Raw genomic sequence first — 5455 nt, forward strand, 5'->3', positions numbered from 1 at the left:
TGTGGCCCCAGTGTTGTCCCTTGCCTGGTTTTCTGTTATGATTTGGACCCTCCCTGCCCCAATAAACAGATGAGGCCAGGTCTGTCCCGCTGCGTGGACCCAATGTACCTTGATCAGCTCTATGAGCTTCAGGTCTGCAAGAGCAGCAGATAAACACTGGCCTTTTACTCAGGAGGATCATAAATCTAGTGTAATCTGGCCCTTGCTGTAAACTCAAAGACAGAAAATTAACGCCAACACCCAGAAAAGGAGCGTGGATTTGAGAGCCACTGTGTGCAGTGAGATCTCTTTGTGCATTGAGTTTTGTCTTTGTGCATTGGTTAATCTGTTGCAGAGTCACCATGTCATTTTAAGTTTGACCTAGTAAGGCTGCAGCTATGTCTGAAATATGTTTCGGGGAGCATGCATAAGAGGATTAAAAAAATTATAAACTCATGCAGAATTCTGCCTAAGGCTGTTAAACACAAGCATGCAAATATAACCTTGGGAAGTCCTTTAGCCTCAAGTAGCTGGGATGGAGTAGGACTGTTCCTGCTTCTTACACTTTCCTGGGTATCTGCCTCTAGTGCTGTTGGGGGAAGGGGCTAGATGAGCTTCTAGCTGTCCACGGATCCTGTGTATGTAAGATGCTCACAGGTGAGGTTTCCAAAGGTGCCCAGCCTTGGACATCTGTATATGCAACCCTAGACCCCAAAGAGCTGAAAGGGTTAGCCAGGCTGAGCATTTGGCAGGGACGCTGTGTTATACTCGTACCACTACCAAAGTAACCACAGGACCACAATTCTCAGCATAGGTGAGATCTTCCAGTACTTGGTTCTTTGGGCCAGTATCTTGCAGCCAGTATCAAGCCCCACCACTGTGGTTGTCTTGCCAGCAGGAGCCTAAAATGGACAAATCAAAAGCTCTGATTGCAAGCACAGCAACGAAAATGAGATGAAACTGCAAGATTGACAATGACAGGGAAGAGATGCACCACAGAGACCCCATCCCAAATTCAGTGGTAAATGCCCTGCTCAGGCAGCCAGGCCACCAGCACTGTGTTTAGGGTGCTCACTGCCACACGGTGTTGATCTGCTTGAAGAAAACATTTCTTTTTTTGTCAAGATTTTTTTTGTAGAAGAATTGGTTTCCCTACAGGTGTTCCCTGTAAGACCAACGGAGCACAGAAAGCGCTACTAAATTAGGGACTGCTTAAATTGGTGCTGATTTCTCAGAAGAGAAAAAGACGTCTCGTTGTCCCTCTCCTCCCTAAGGGAGCACTTAGTGTTGGAATGATAATGCAAAATGAGACTGTGAACTTTGAAAAGGGCCAGCTGCAGCTGGAAGCGAGAACCTGTTGGAGCTCATTAAAAGGCAAGTGTAAACATCAACACAAATGAGGGGTAGATCTTGGCTTCCCCATGAGCTCTTACCTTGCAGAAGCTCCGCTTTGTGGATGAGAGGCCTTTTTGCAGGCAAAGGGAATAAAAATATGTGTCTGCTTCCTCACCTTTCACCCCACAAAACTCAGGCAAAGAGAAACCCTGATTTGTGTGTGCTGTTCCCCTGGTTAGACAGTGCTCCCTGGGGTTTTGGAGGATGGCTTGCTGGGTTTTTCTTTCACAAGCGATGCGTGCGTAAGTAGCTCTGCCTTCCCCTTCCCCCCTGTCAGTGTGTCTTGGTCCAGCTGCGTGACAAACCAGACTGGAGAACTGATCTGGCTTCAAAATAAACTCATCAGAAGATAAATGCAGTTACTTTAAACTCAGACCATTTCCTTGATCCAGTTCATTTCAAGCCCTCATAAAGGGCTGCACAAGCATCGTGGGGTGGAGGAGGCTCTGCTGGCATTGCCTCCAAATCCAACTTAAATCCATGCACAGCCTCATATTAAGTGCTGGTACCTTGAGGGCTACTTGTCAGCCCATCGGGGCTGGGCAAGGCAATTTGAAGCTGTATCACACAATTTTACTATGCAGCGATGGGCTCTCCCACGCCATTTCGGGAGTCTGAGAGCCCACAGCCGAGCTGTGCGCTGCATGTTGTGGCCTGGTTAAGTCCTCTTCCTCGAGGAGCAGCTCAGACAGGAAGAAGTTTTCATCATTGAGAGAGTTTAACTAGCAGCCAGGCGCTGCCAGCTCCCTGCAGGCTCTGGGCACATGTGTAGTATGTGTGTCCCGAGGAAGGGTGGGCTGCAGAAAGGGTGCTTGTTTGTACAGTGACTCAGCTTTGTCATCTCTAATGCTGCTCTCACTCTAGTCTTTGCCATGCTGCAATTGCTGCTGCCGCCTTTGCAGGCACATGAATGCCTCTCCAGCAGCACTCATCCATGCCCAAAGTGCACCCCCTACTCTTGCAGGGCAAGACACATTGCAAGGTGCCCCTTGCACCCATATCCCCAAGGCACTGGGAGGAGGGGGATGAGGACCCTCTCTGGCATAAGGTATGGTGTGAGAGCAGCCACCGCTTCCAGCTGCCTGATCATGAAAGTCCAGCCTCAGCCACACTGCAAGCACCTCTGTTACAGCTCCCTACACGTAGCTCTGAGCTACAGAGTTCAGGGTGTCAGGCAGACACACAATACTGCATGCATGCTGATTGTTTGGCTTTTTTTGCCCATGTGTGTTTTTGTGGCCCTTGCCTTTTGCAGTCATCCCTTGGCAGGCTCTAGTTACAGTACTTTATTGGTGGTGAGGGATAAGGGAGGAATTCCCCTCTTGTTTTATTATTTCAGTAAGTAGTACACAAATCCCTATGCGTCACTACAGTGTTAGAACTTTAATCCACCTGAAGGGACCTCTGTATGCCACAGTTCCTTCATGTCTTCCCACTGACTCCTAGAGATCTTCAGGGTCTTGCTGGTATAGTCTGTTTTCCTACCTCCAAAAAATAATTTTCTCCTTTTACTCCTGGCACGGGCAAGGCTTCAAAATCTGTCTGTTCAAAATCTGCACATACTCCTTCTTCCTTTAACTGCACTCACAGTTTCCCACAGAAATCCTCAGTCCTTTTGTACTTTCATTTCACAGCCCTTCAGAGGAGGTTTGCACCCCTAGAGAGAGCTCACCAAGCCTTTGAGACAGCCTCAGCTTCTATATTAGAGCCTAAATATTCTGGTCCTGGACTGCCCTGCTGCTTCCCTGTCTGTTCTCTCACTGAATCCAGGTACTGGCCTGCAATAAGTGTCCTGATTAGTCCAGATAAGTGTTTTGTCCCGGTGCTGTGCAATATCGCGTACACCATGATATGCCTTGATGATTGCACAGGAGCTGTGGGTCATGCTGGTGTTATCCTGTGCACCTGGAAAAAGAAAATGACTGAGTCATACAGTTGCCTGTCTGATAGTCACCAAAGGCTGGATCCTGTAAGCACGGAAGTGAAGGTAAAGCTACCTCTGACTTACGGTACAGGGCCTGATCCCTGGAAGAACCCATGCTGAGATATTTGTAAGTACGTAGCACAGCTCTGCAAACTCACAGGCCAAATCTTGCCCTGATGCTGAAATCCCCTTCTCCTAATCCCTCCTCTTCCTTTTAAGCAAGTGGCTCAGGTATCCTCTCAGCTGCTGGAATCTGTCAGTGTGTGGGAGCCCTGCCCGGAAGCGCTGCTAAGAATAATGTTTGAGAGCAAGGGGAAGAGAGGAGTGAGCCTGGAAGGGATCTGGCCACTGCCACCACCAGTTAGACTCCACCTTGTTTCCTACAAGCAGCAGAGTCTATGCGATGCATGCGGCTTCATAAGGTGTTCTTATCTGACACCCTTCCGATCCTCTGAGTACTGAAGTCAGTGGCACAGCTGCAGAAAACCCAACGCTCTTGCCTTGCTGTGGCTGTAAGATTGCGTTACTACTGCCCTTACCTCTCCGCTAACGCTGCTGGGAGTGTGGGTCCTCACCTGTCTGTTCACACAGGCCGAGCTGCAGGCTCCTGAAACAAAGCACAGATGAATCCCTTGGAAGCAGCTGTGTATCAGCACAATGCCATAGAAACCACAGCTGCGTTACAGAGGGCCTTCTCCTCCGCATTATGCAATAGGCAATTATGTAAGTTGGCGTTATATAATATTCCGGGCTTTTTCCGGAGTGCCGGCCGCCTCCTGACGGCTCCCCTGGCACAGGAGCATGTACCACGCTTACATCGTGCCACGCTTTATACAACCCAAGGTGATGCCAGGGCTGCCACCACTGCTGCTCCGAGCTGCAGGACCCTTGGCTGTTCTCAGGGTTTGTGGGTTTTTTGTTTTGTATAGGTTTTTTTTAATGGTATTGCGGGGGGAAAAGGCTCACTGAAAAGAAAAAAAATATTTGGTCAAAATTCTGTTTGTTCCTCTGAGCTGTTTTGATGTGTAAGAACACAAGGTGGTTTGGGCTGTTTCTTGAGGAAGATGGACTGGGTTTTGGAGCATATCTCTTCCTTGCGGGAAAGTTTATTCCATGAACTGCCTTCAAATGAAAAAAACAAACTCTACGATTTCTGCTAGTGAGCGCCTCACATATTTCCCTACTTGCAGCAGGTCCGGCTGGAGAGACAACAGGGTTAGAAATCATTGGTGATTTGTTGTAGCAGCTGCCATGTCAATGTAGGGTTCTGCTGTGCTCTCCAGTCTTCACTTTACAGGCCATGGCTGGATTTCTCTCTTCATAACAGCAATACTCTAAGAAAAAAATCTGAATGTGACCAAACAGACTCGGAGCAGATTCCTCCCTGTGACTCGCGTGCGATTCTTACTGTGCCTCCCAGCTCAGCTTGGGTGGCTATGCCCTGTATTAATAACTACCAAACAGCTGGTGTTTCTGATACCATACCCAAGAGCCAGTCCTTGCTCGTTCACTGGTGTGTCTGTGGGCACAGGCAAGTCGTAGGACTTCTTTGATCCCTAATAAACGGGAAAACCAAGTGACTTTCCCATTTGCAGGATTGTGGCATGGTCTAAATTCATTAATGCCTGCAGAAAGTTTTGACTTCTATTGAGCAAGGAGCAAGGCAGAGGTGAGATTGCATCCACCATTTTGCCAGAAATGGGTCTTGCTGGGCCTGCTGTGCCCATTAGCCTGGGAAACCTTTCCTAAGCACCTTTTGGCAACATTTTTGGGTGGAAACCCCATGAAGCCCCTAGGACGGCCTTCCTCCTCAGCAGTACCCCAAGGCTTGGCTGTGACTCTGCTGCTGTCCCATGGGATGTTCCTCTGCCCTGATCCCACCACCCCAGCCCACTCCAGTGCTCAAGGCTGGGGGAAGGCGTAGCATCCTCCCTGTGCCAGTAGCCTGCCACAAGGCTGGGAGTAAAGCCAGCCAGCCAGCCCAGGGCCTTGACACCCTGACATGAGCCCTTTCTGAGGAAAACAGACCATCTCTACACCCCACACTGAAAACAAGCCCCTTATGAAAGTTCTACCATCTGCAATCCAACCACAGTGAGAGTCCTGTGGCGCTGCTGGCATGGGGACAGAATCACAGAATGGTTGGGGTCAGAAGGG

The sequence above is a fragment of the Falco peregrinus genome, chromosome 6 (assembly GCF_023634155.1).
Source record: "Falco peregrinus isolate bFalPer1 chromosome 6, bFalPer1.pri, whole genome shotgun sequence".
Classification (NCBI taxonomy): domain Eukaryota; kingdom Metazoa; phylum Chordata; class Aves; order Falconiformes; family Falconidae; genus Falco; species Falco peregrinus.